At 33.5% G+C, this 12,990-nt stretch overlaps 3 pseudogenes; 1 reads left to right on the forward strand and 2 right to left on the reverse strand.

Annotated features, from left to right (window-relative positions):
• The first annotated feature begins 2,020 nt into the window (after window positions 1–2,020).
• On the forward strand, window positions 2,021–3,217 carry LOC120164900 (annotated as a pseudogene).
• Window positions 3,218–6,524: 3,307 nt separating this feature from the next.
• On the reverse strand, window positions 6,525–9,220 carry LOC120164935 (annotated as a pseudogene).
• Window positions 9,221–11,105: 1,885 nt separating this feature from the next.
• On the reverse strand, window positions 11,106–12,462 carry LOC120164927 (annotated as a pseudogene).
• Between the last annotated feature and the right edge of the window lie 528 nt (window positions 12,463–12,990).

Consider the following 12,990-nt stretch of genomic DNA (forward strand, 5'->3'; position numbering starts at 1 on the left):
ATTTAACAATTCACAAAGTTGGCAAAGGTTATAATCAAAGGAGTAGATTTGAGTATAGCTTTGCGAGCTAGATGTATTCATATTAGGACAGGCGGGAAGGATGTCTTTTATCTCTTTGGGAATAGAACTTTAAGCAAGGTAAGGAGGAGTAACTCGATAAATTTAAATTTAAAAAGATATTATATTCTATTAAATAATATGAACGATTTCTATTTATAGACTAAAACTTCCTATATCAAACGATTGAGACACTATTTAAATAAGATTTTTCTTATATAAATATTTATATTCTAGAACTTCTTAAGTTGGTGCACATTTGATTTAAAGAAATGGAATAAAATTTTCTATGTTGTGCCTCTTCTAGAACATTGTAGATTATTCTGCCCTTATGTAGGTGGAATCATCACTATTTGAGGGTCTTCAATATTGACTCTAATTTACTCTTAATGTTTGATCAAATTGTCAGATTGACTCTAATTTTTAAGTACTTTAGCTCTTAACGTTTTGTTTTGAGTCAAAATGATCACTTCTAGAATGAAAATTGTCGGATAACTAACAATCAATGTTTGTCATTGATGTGACACTCTAACATATTATGTGACATATATAACGTGTTTGATGATAAATTTATACGTAAATATTATTTTCCAAAGTTTACATTCATCATGTATAAATATTATACGTAAAGTTATAAAAATATTTGAATATATATTACGTTGTATTTATATGTGTATTTAAAAAATAGTTAATTGCATGCTATTCTTAAAAATATTAGATATATACTACTTTGTATTAACTCTTTTCTTTTAAATAGAGTTAATTGCATGTGATGCTTAAATTATGACTTTCATTTTAACTTAATCCTTAAATTTTTAAATATTATGATTTCATCCTTAAATTATAACTTATTTTAAATCAATTTTAAAACTTTTGAATATTCCAATTTCATCCTCATATTCATCCAGTTTTGTAACGAATTCTAACCATGGTTCAATCTATTTTTTTCTCCCAAACGTATAATAACACAACTTGACTTAATGATTTTATTAACATGTGATGTGATTAGCATATATCAATAGTTTATGATGAAATTAAATGTTCAAAAGTCTGAGGATTAATTTAAAACGAGGGTCATGGTTTATGGATGAATCTGGAATGTTCAAAAGTTTGAGGTCTAATTTAGAATAAGAGGCGTATTTAGGAGATAAATTAAATGTTCAAAAATTTTAAAACCAATTTAAAATGGGAACCATTGTTTGAGGATGTATGATACAATTAACAAGAAAAATATTTTAGTTTAGAACTTGATCTAGTGAGAATTATATAATCAAATTGATAAGTAAATAAATGATTATATAATCCTCATTAGGTTGTACAAATAAATAAACGTAAAACAATTTGTTTTATTGTACCCAGCTGTTAAATACTTTTAGTAAATGAATATTTGAGATACAAAATAAATATAAAAGATATTGTACATTATTCATGTATTTCAAAATGATATTTGAATCAAATCAAAATTTATTTATTTATTTATTAAAAAATAAATGAATATTCATTATTTGAGATAAATGAATATTCAAAATTTCAATTAATTTTTATGTTATATAAATATAATATTTTTAAACTTTTTTATTAAGTTAAGATAGTTATAAAGTAGTATATGTTTTAAATACTCTCAACCATTTGACAATAAACGCTCAATCACCCATGTTACAGTCGTTGGTACTCAAACCCGAAACTTCTAAAAATAATAATAATTTATTTAACTACTGAAATAATTTAGTTTGTATAAAATATTTTTAAAGTTGAATTAAACAAAATGAAATTTAAATAGGAAAAACCCTAGTCATCGTCCACTTTGCCTCGTATATACTAAACTATAGATTTAATTTTTGGCCTAACTCCTATCTTAAATAAATAAATCAATCATCGACGGCCAACTCCTAATATAAATGCCTTCTTTTAAGCATATTTTTTATACATAAAAAGCTTAAAAATATATTAAATCGCCTTCCGCTCCTTTTCTTCTTCGATTTAAAAACCCAAAGCTTTCTCGATTTCCCTCTCACTTCCTGGTCTCACCGCCATGTCGAACACCGCCAAGCAAGGAATCGTCTTCCTTCTTTTCTTTCTCCTCCACTCTCTGCCTCCTTCCGCAGCCCAACCCACCCTTCGAAACGGCGAAACTCCCTCTTACGCGCGTTTGAGCCCTTCCTTGGCCGCAATCCTCGGTGTTTTGATTATCACTTTGTTCGTTATCGTTTTCTTGTCAATTTACATGCGAAACTGCTCCGACAACACCAACGGAAGAAGCGTCAACCACGTCGACGGCGGAGCCGCCCGTTCGCGGCGCGGGTCGCGTGGACTTGACGCGTCGGTGATCGAGACTTTCCCGACCATGGTTTACTCCGAGGTTAAGGTTCATAAGATTGGCAAAGAAGCTCTCGAGTGCGCTGTGTGTTTGAATGAATTCGAAGACGACGAAACACTGCGTTTAATGCCTAAATGCGACCATGCTTTTCATCCCGAATGTATCGACGCTTGGTTGGCTTCTCATACTACTGTCCCGTTTGTAGGGCTAATCTCGCTGCTCAACGGGTGAACCTGTAGTGAGTCAGCCCACTGAGTTGAACGAAACCGGCGCCGGATAGACCTCGAAGCTCAAAACGTCAGCAGTGACTCAGAACCGGAAGAAGAAAGGAGAATAAACAGTACAATGTCAACAGTGACGTAGAACCTCAACTTGCTTCAGAGGTGGACCGATCGGTTTGAACCGACCTTTAAATAGGAACCGTACACATGGATCAATATCTTCCCGTACGCGTAAACTCCTCGTCCCGCGATCTCACTCAACCGGTCACTCTTTGGTCAGCCGGGTGAAAATACAGACCGATTCACTTTGCGATTGCCGGCTGAAATTCGAAACCAGTTAACATTTCAGAAGTTGAACCGGCAACAAGCTTGGTTTTGCCTAAGGAAGCAGTTCACGGCGAGGATATCGAGCCGCTGAAGATGATGAAAGTAGTAGAGGAAGTTTTTTAATCGGCTCAACAAGATAGACCGGGGAGCTAAGTCAGACCCGTGGCTTTTTAATATGTCACTTTCATTTTTTAATAGAGCGTCTTCTATAAAATCACCAAAGGTGGGTAACGGTGAAGGAACCTCGAGTTTTCCGGTTGGACCGCGGGCTGACTCGAACCGTCCTCAGGTTTAATGGCCCTTCCCCTTCAACATTTTTAATGTCACATACATAATCAATGTAATGTTATATTTTTTTAATTGAAAATTTGTTTATTAATTATATTTGAATATTTCTCTGGTGAATTTTTTTAATAATTAAAGGAAAGAGTCTTTAGTACTTGTTTTTTTTACTATCATCTTATTTTTTAATGTGTTTCTCAAATTTTCTTCAAAGCATATTTCCAGGAAGCTGCAATAGTCAAAATTCAACTATAGGAGAATGATTTTAAGTCTAGGATAAAGTATATAAAGGTCCCCCAACTATAAGGTGATGCTTTCTTGAGTCCATCGACTATTAAAAGTTACAAATGGTCACTCGATTATTTATTATGTTCTAAACTCGTCATTTTCTATTAAAAATTGACAACAATATGAGTTGGATGTTAATCTACTGACTGAGATGATAAAATTTGATCTTCATAATCTAAAAAAACTATCATATCTCAGTCAACAAGTTAACATTCAACTCAAATTGTTGGCAATTTTTTAATAGAAAATGATGAGTTTGGAATATACTAAATACCCCGGTGACCATTTTGTAACTTTCAATAGTTAAAGAACTTAACAAAGCAACTTCCTATAGTCAAGGAGCCATTTGTAACTTTTAATAGTTGAGAGACTCAACAAAACATTACCCGTAATCAAAGGACTATTTTGTAACTTTTAATAATTAAGGAACTCAACAAATATTACCTATAATCAAAAGACTACTTGTGTACTTTATCCTTAGTATAATAGGCACTTACAAGCGTAAAACAATATTTCAAAATTATACACGATGAAATATTAAAAATAATACAAATATAATATCAAATTTAATTCAACTAGGGGTGTAAACGATTAAGCTCATTTGTTCGTTTATATATAAGTTTATTTATTGACTAATTTATAAGTTTATTTATTGATTAGTTTATTCGGAATTTAAGAATTGTTCGTCCAGCGTTGGTAGAGCGCAAGGCTCTTAATCTTGTGATTATGGGATCGAGTCCCACGGTGGGCAATTCATAATTGTCGGAGATCTTCCACGGAACTTAAGGGATCATTGTTTTCTTTCTATATTATTTTTCTTGAAAAGATGTTGAAAATTTCGTCGTTGTTCTGAAGTATATTTCTAACAACGGATTAAGTTAAGTTTAACGACGTTTTTTTAATCTTATAACAGTGTTTTAAAGTGTTTATTAGAAGCTAAAAACCCCGTAACAAGAAACGTCGCTAAAACAAATGTCACTACAAACCTGTTTTTGCTGTAAAAGTGTGAACCAATGGCCAATGAAGATAGGAAACTAATGAAAGGGAGAGAAACATTGATCTTTGTATTGATTTAAACAATGGTTAAACAATAACATCACTCTTGCAGTTCTGCAACTGCATATTAATCAACACTGATCCTAAAACAACTAAGAATCTGAATATATAAAGTCCAATAACAGAAAAACAAACAAAAAGGGCTCCAGTTTTTGTATATATACAGCTTCTCAAACATACAAATATATTCATGTTTATGTATTTTCAGATGCTTTCATTGTATAGATAGATAGATAGATAGATATAGCTACCTGTTGTGCAGTGGATCAGGACTAGAGGGAACTTCTCTGTTAATGGTTGCAAAAAAGTCATCAGCTTCAGACCCATTACTGTCTGGATTTTCCTCCCAAGTTTTCTGGGACTTTTTCTCTTCATCTTCATCTTCTCTGTCAGAAATCTACCTCCCAATGCCCCATGCTGTAGTAAAGCTGAAATACTCAGCAATATCAGCAAAAAATACCCCAATGAAACCCGTGAAAGCATTCTCCCTTTCACAACAAATCTTCAAATGGTAGAAAATGATATATAGAAAAGCAACCCAAATCTTCAAATGGTGCTTTTGTGTGTGAAAATTTGAAGAAAAAAATTGGTCAAGTTCGCTTGCATTGACAAATGAGAGGGTGTGTTTAGAGCTTTTGAATGTTAACACCGACCAGTCCAAAACCCAGACTATTCCAGCCAATGACACTCGATTTCCAGCAGATAAACAATTATTTTTTGAAGAAAAAAAAAACTAACCTAACTCAACTATTGTCCCCTAAGGGACCTCATTTTCAGGATCTTACATTTGACTCTCGCTTGGGTCTGTTTTCTCCTTTGTTACTTTGTGTTTCGAAAACTGGGGTCTTTGCCTTTTGAAGAAAACAAACCACACACGCGCATACATAAAGGCATCTTCATCTTTTCTGCTGTAGGGTTTAGGGTTCCTCAAATATACTTTTAAGGATATTTTGTTTCTTCTCATGGACTTTTGCTTAACCTAACTATGTAAATTATGATTATTGTATCAAAAGTCCAAGGTTTCCTAATGCCTAATTTAAATAACATTATGACAACTTGAACGATTGGCAATAAGAGAGAAAACGAGGCCACGTGTTTTTTTACTTAAAAGGGTAATCTTGTAAATAAAATTTAAGTTTAAGGATTACTTTTGTCTATGTAGTAGATCCAATTTATCATTTTCGTCCATATATTTTTACATCAATTTAGTTCATATGGTTTTTTTTTGGAAAAGATAATAATTTCCTTAAGAAATTATTAGCCTTTAAGGAGTTTAAAAACTTCGGGGACGAATGAGATAATTTCCCCACAAATATCATTCCAACATAAACAAGACGGAGTCTATTATACAAATACCGGGAGTTTCTTCCCATTCCATTCCAGCATTTGACCTAACTTATATGGAAGCAACAATTAATACTATGTGCGTTTGGTTCACGGAATGTAAGATTACCAGTAGGAATGTAAAAATTTTCAGGGAATATGATTACTAAAAATGTTGTATTTTGTGTTTGGTTGGTTTAGCATGAATGTAAGATTACCGTGTTTGGTTAAAGGAATAAAATATTATTGTAATGTATATTTGACCAAATTGTCCTTATTATATATTTTTTTTTAACAAGTTAAAAAATATTTATATATTTCTTTAAAAAAATTAAATTCATAAAATTTATATATATATATATATATATATATATATTTACAAAATTAAAAATATAAAAAGATTTAATGAAAGGGTAAATTTTATTTAACTCCTGAACTTCATATAAATTTAATTATAGATTTTTTTTATAAATCTAAAATAGTTTAAGGATAATTTGTAATTTACCTTCGTAGAATTTTTATTATTCAATAACAGAAGAATGATATTTTTGAAAAAAAAAATTAAGGGCATTTTAATCTACTATTGGTAATAAAACATTACCGGGAATGAGATTTCCGACTAACCAAACATGAGAATGTGGATTTAACTCTTATGGGAATCTCACATTCCTTGATCCAAACACCCTGAGTGATTAACATATAGAATTACAAATGATGCCACATTGTTCACTTTATCTCCAAATTGTAACTGATATTTATCTTTTCACACTCTTTTTAGTCTACCATTTGTGAGCAGTAGAGACCTTCGGATAGCGAGTATAAGAACCCAGGTGGTAGCCGTGATCTTCTCTTTGATCATCAGAAGCAAAGCCGAGCTTAATACGGTCTTTGTGATCTGAGCATCTAATCCCTTGAAAAACCCAAGCATACCTTCGCTTCTCCAGATAGCATGACAATTCCTGGCAATGTTTTGCGGGATTTCGAGCGGATCTTTTAGTTTTATCATCATCATCATCATCATCATCTGGATCTGCAGCTTGAATCATTACCTTACACCTGCATTGAGTTGGCATACATATAATTACTTCCCTCTAGTCAAAAGCATAGCATGTTTTTATAATGCTTTTGAGGGTTTGGCTATGCACCTGATTGCAGGATAAGTTATAATAGTTGCAATACTCTTCGATATTGCGCCCAACAAGAAAGCCGTGAAGGCAGATAGAACTACAGGGGATGAAGCATGGTCTGCTTTGTTTGATTTTTGCTTAAGTAGTCGTTGTTTCAGTTGATCGAAAACTGTATACTGAAGTTTTAACGTACTTCTAGCCTTAGTTTTAAAGAAGATAACGAGAAAGATTTAAAGATTAAGGTTCAAGGCAACAGTATAGAACCTGAATTGCGGGGTTGGAGGTCAGCAAAAGAGAGATGCCAAGGCCATCGAATGCGTCACTCAAGGTGCCTTCCGAGAGGGTCTTCCAAAGCCCTTTCGATTTCCCAAAGGCACTTGTCTGCATCCTTGAGGCGGCTGTATCCAAGGGCTGCAAAATGATAATGGTATTCAACATCAAACTTCGAAATTAAATTACGCAATATTGTACTACATGATAAAGAAATATACTCGAAACCATAACAGCACAACATCATTGTCAGATATAAGTCTTACCCTTGGGTTTGCTAAACTAATACCATACTCAGGATCTATAATTGCATTCTAATGTTCAATGGCATCGAACGTTTCATCTTCCATTCATTTCAACATTTTCGATGGGAATAGTCAAAAAGAGCAAAATTTTACTTTCTTTTCTGATATAACCTGTCTTTGCAGACACCGCATGGAAGCAAAGGATTCCATATTTTTCGACTGCATGGAATTCTGCCAAGACAGTTGAAAACAGATGGTACAATGTAGTCTCCCAATTGCATATACTAGTAGAGATTCCATATTTACATCATAAAATTCAATCTCAACGTACAACGCAATCATGGATACAACTTACGCTTTGATGGGTACGACTTGGATAGAATATATATTCAAAACGGAAACTTAAGAGACTCGCCAAATGATGTCTCACCTGAGTGACAATAGCAGTACAAGCCCCAGCTGCAGCGGCAAGAATCAAATTTGATTTCGTTCCAATCGACTTGAAACCGCTCTTTTCTAGGTACAGTCTTTTGAAGTAGCTATATCCATAGAAGTAGACAAATTGTGCAATGAATGACTGCAGGTTTTTGTTCCTAGGCCCTGGTATAAGGAAAGAACTTGTCGGTTTGATACCGCTTCCCACAACACATTGGAGAGATTCCTATGTAAGACAAGAAATCGAGATCAGACACTGAAAAGCTCAACCAAGAACTTCAAGCACTGCCAGCGGGCTGAGTAGTATATCAAGGAACACTCATCGATATCAAGCAGAGGAACAATACTTTCATTCCTATGAAAAAGGGAAAAAGTCCAGTATCCGAAGCTCAAGTTAGAGTAACCTCGATCTATAAAACCAGAACACTGCTAAAATGTTATAGTAGCCTCCCCAAAGATCTTAGACGACTTTGGACGGATAATTGTACTAATACGAAGTATAGTGATTACAAAATCGTCTATTAATACGGTGAATTTTATTCCATTACTCGACTATTTCCTTTCTCAGTCATCACTGACTAGCTCCAAAGAGTTAGACCAGAGTCAACTCTTATAATGAAATCAAATCATATAATCCAATTCAATCAACATGCATATCTCATTATCCTAGGATTAAACTAATTTAAATTAATAAGCAACCAAACCCATATTACGAATAGAAAATTTTAATCACTCTTCTACTCAAACCTTCTTGTCTTCCATTTCTAACTCATTCATTATCACAATAGCAAATTAGCAATAAAAGAGAAGACTTTCATCCTTTAAACCTCACCTATCAATGATTTAAAACGAAGAAAACATATAAAAAAAAAGAATCAACTCATGAATTCAGCCACTAACGGAAAAAAGAAACGAAATTCAGAATTTCCTGGATCATGACCAGTGATCACAACAAAACAAAATAAACCCATAAAATAAAAATAAAACATGTAAAACAGAGAAAGAGAACAAGGATGAGAAATGGATAACCTGTATTTTCGTTTTCCATGGGCTTGAACCTCGGCTTGATACTTGGTTTTGCAGGTATCGAGAGGGTACAAAAGCGTGGTGCTTAACAATGATCCTATAGCACCTGAAGTTGCCTCCGATATAGACTCCAAATCAACACCCATGTTCAAAAGTTCTTCTCTCTGTGTGTTGGGCTTGATCTCTGTAATCTGGAAATTAAATCCATGAAATCATTTTAGCAGGTTGTTTATGTAGGCAGCAGAAAAAAATGGAAGGTTAGCTGGAAAAGGTAATCGTAAACACGAGCAGCCCAGGCTGGTCTAGAATTATTAGATTAATTTATTCGATGGCGTTTCTCATTGGGATCTGAATGGGATTCTCCGTCCATTTTAACGGACTGGAATTAACGTCGTTTGTTTGGTTGTCTTTTTTGACATGTCCGCGACTTGATAGTGTTTAATTAATCGTCGTTTATACATTTTTATAATATTAATTGTATTAAATATCATAATATTCCTAATTCTAAAATATGTTTAATCAAGTGCTTAAGAAATAATATTCCTATTGATCAAAATTTTATATAATTAATATATATATATATATATATATATATATGCTCAACTATAAAAATATTTCTAATGATTAAAATTTTCACATAATTCCAAGATGGACCGACCTTTTAATTCAATTTTGGTTGTTAAAGAAACTGAATATGACCCTTAACATAGTAGTAAAAAAAAAATCTCAACATCCCTCTATTTGTCATCTTTCATTTCATTCCATGTTAATGCTGTGTTTTTTTGTTGGTAGGCTTAAATAAAGACAGTTTTTTTAATTAAAATTAAAATTAAACAATCAGCACACCTTTATTGTTTTATTCTAACAAATTCAATCAAATTGTTATTGATTTTCTTCTTCGACTAACCACCAGATGTTTTCATTAGAAATACAAGGGAGAGGCGACCTAAACGGCTAAACGGTAGATAGGATTTTTTAAAATAAATATTTAATCCTTTAAATTATTTTAAAATTTTAATTGGGTCCTTTCAAAAACAAAACTCCTTGTACTTTTTTATTTTTAATTATTTTTTTAAATAAGTCTTATTTAAAAATAATAATTTTTTTAGGAAATTTAAAAAATTCTTTAAATTATTTTATCAGAATCGTCAACGGCCAAAGGCGTGCTGAAGAAGGGAGGCGGATGAAAATAATGCAACAAATTTCACCATTATCTAATAAAAACATTTGATGTTTCGTTAATGAAAAAAATTTAAAAGGATCGAAGGGAGAGTTTCATTAAAGTATAGGGACTAAAGTATTACGCCTATTTTTATATCAATTTTATATGTCAAACTGATAATAGATATATCTTCTTAATTATAATAACGTATTTTAAAGATTTCGTGTTATATTCATTACAATTTTATATTTATTAAATATTTTCATTTATTGTTTCTCTATACAAAGTAGACACGAGAACGTGTACGCCGTGGAAACCTATTAATCGTGACAGATTCTAAAAATTTTCAGTCACTTGAATCATTGCTTCACGGTGAAGCAAAGAATGATGAAAAGATCAACATTAAGGGGAACGGAACTACGATTAAACTATATATCGAATGCCTAAATGGATTTAGAACCTGACGGATCCGATTCGGAGGAATTGCTCGACAAAGTTACCAACTCTTTCTCTTGTTGTTCCTTCAGAAAGTTCTGAGCAGTTGCTGTTACGATCTTCATGAAGAAGTTTAGCAGCATCAGCCATACTACGGTGTTCCAAATCGAAGCAACGGATAAATCCCACTTGTTCACCTGTAAAAAGACTAGATAAGCTTCTGAGGCATCCTGCATATGTATGTTCATCAGCTTTCATATTAATCAGTGTATACATTACCTTAATGTAGGAGAGGGTGACATGTATTTGTCCCTAATAGTATGCAGTCTCCTATAAGGTTTGGCATGACAGTGGCTAGTCCGGGAATGAAGCTGAGCACTCTAACGAACTCGTTTTCAATGAAGTCGAGAAGCTGACAGTTGCAAACTGAGATGATAAAACTGTCTGCAATACCAACCATAAATTAACATCAAGATTTCATTTTTATTTGCATTTTGAGAGAAATTTAGGACTTTTTCATACTGGATGTGAGTTTTAATAATTGCCTTTCCCAGTAGTGTTGCTAAGAAAGAACTTCCAAAATGAAATACCAAATTGCCATGATACCGCAAGGTCAAATAGTGGGTTTGGAACTTCAAAATAGCTCAGAGATTCATTATCACAAATCAGTAAGTAGTAGATTATCATGATTACCTACTCTTTCATAGTATTGATCAAAATTATAATCACAAGTACAAATAAATATTGAAGAAAAAAGAAAAAGGAAAAGTTTCGAATTACCGAAGCAAGAACTAAAATTATGAAGAAGTTCAAGTAGCCAATTCTTAATCTGTTTCAGATGATTGGCCGTGTTACTAGCATCTTCCATTGGAGAGGAACCGAAATCATTCATGATATCCAACTTGCTACCTGGTATCCAAGCTGCGAAAACAATTAAGTCGGAAAACGAAGATTATAAACCGTAATCCATTTCGAAACAAAAAGGATTTGGGAATAATGGAAGTGTACAAGCCCTTGCTACCTGCTCTATATATGAAGTATGGAGGGAGCTCTCCTAGTGCAGTTCCAATACCCCAAAAGATGGCCTCTAACTGAACCTGAGGCAATATGCTACTGAGTGGAACTCTTGAACCATGTGCTGATGGGAACAATGGAGGTTCATATTAGGAGCAATTTTTATTCAGCCATGAAGGACCGGTGATCAGTCAATTGACGTATAAAGCAGTTTTTAAATCAACACGGCCACATTGCACAGCTTTCATAGTAAAAAAGGCGATGTGTGGACCCAAATACAACACAAATGTGTGCAAACCAGATCCTAAGAGAAATAGAATAGATTCAAAATCCCATGAAAAAAATCCATGTGTGAAGATGATCTTATTGAGACAAGAAATCTGTTTTAAACAAGAAAAAAGAACACAATAGCAATACCAAAGTAGTGTGACAGCTAGTATAGTGAAGCCATTATCACCATCTATTCAAACTGAAATGCTTCATTACCGAGGTAAACTTGCTTGGAAACAATGAACGGAATACTTCTAAAGCAAATTTTAATGTCCGAGTTCTAGGATGTCTTCCCCTACACACCCTATGGATTCAGTCCTCATGGATTTCTCACCGGCAAGTATGCCTCTCATTTGAGAGTCATTTCACAGCATAAATGTTGGTAAAGCTAGCTAGCTCAAATCCCAGAATGTAAGGCGATGCAAGGGAAACATCGTAGAATCCGAACCCGTCCATTACACAAATAGTGCGATGACCTTGAATATAATAGCAGCAGTAAAAAATCTGATAGTGACAAAGTAGAACTGCCCTTACCAAGACCAATTGATGATGCAACCCCAAGGGCCAACCACCAAAGTCCAAATTGAACATAATGAAAAGCTCGAGTCTGTCAAAGTACCATTCTTTATCAGAACATATAAATAAATTAAAATACTATCGCAGCTTCCAAGTACGCATGAAACATTATCATGAAATCAAGCTGATTACTGCAAATATTCCTATTCAAACCAATTCACAAGCAAAACACTATGATCGATATTACATGGTTTGCACTTCCAACTTGGATGACAAAAGATTTACTCAACTATAAATTCCTCAAAATAATATGAATCACATTATCTTTAACTTGCAATAGACATATTACGTGGATTCAAGGTGAGTGCTGGATATGGGTACAACTCTAAACACCATTATGTTTATGCCCGAATATGTTTGGGCAGGATTTCGGGCATGGGCAGTGGCCTCTATTCAGGATAGTCAAGTCCCCTCCCTGAAATCTGAATTTTCTTCGGTCAATTATCCATTTATTGATTGTAATCCCTATATGTGTGTTCACTCTTAAAAATATTTCTGGATCCGGAAATGGGATGGGTATCAAAGATGGGGGATTAAAAGAAAATGAGTACTATCAACC

The sequence above is a fragment of the Hibiscus syriacus genome, unplaced genomic scaffold (genome assembly GCF_006381635.1).
Source record: "Hibiscus syriacus cultivar Baekdansim isolate YM2019G1 unplaced genomic scaffold, ASM638163v2 tig00111558_pilon, whole genome shotgun sequence".
Taxonomy (NCBI): domain Eukaryota; kingdom Viridiplantae; phylum Streptophyta; class Magnoliopsida; order Malvales; family Malvaceae; genus Hibiscus; species Hibiscus syriacus.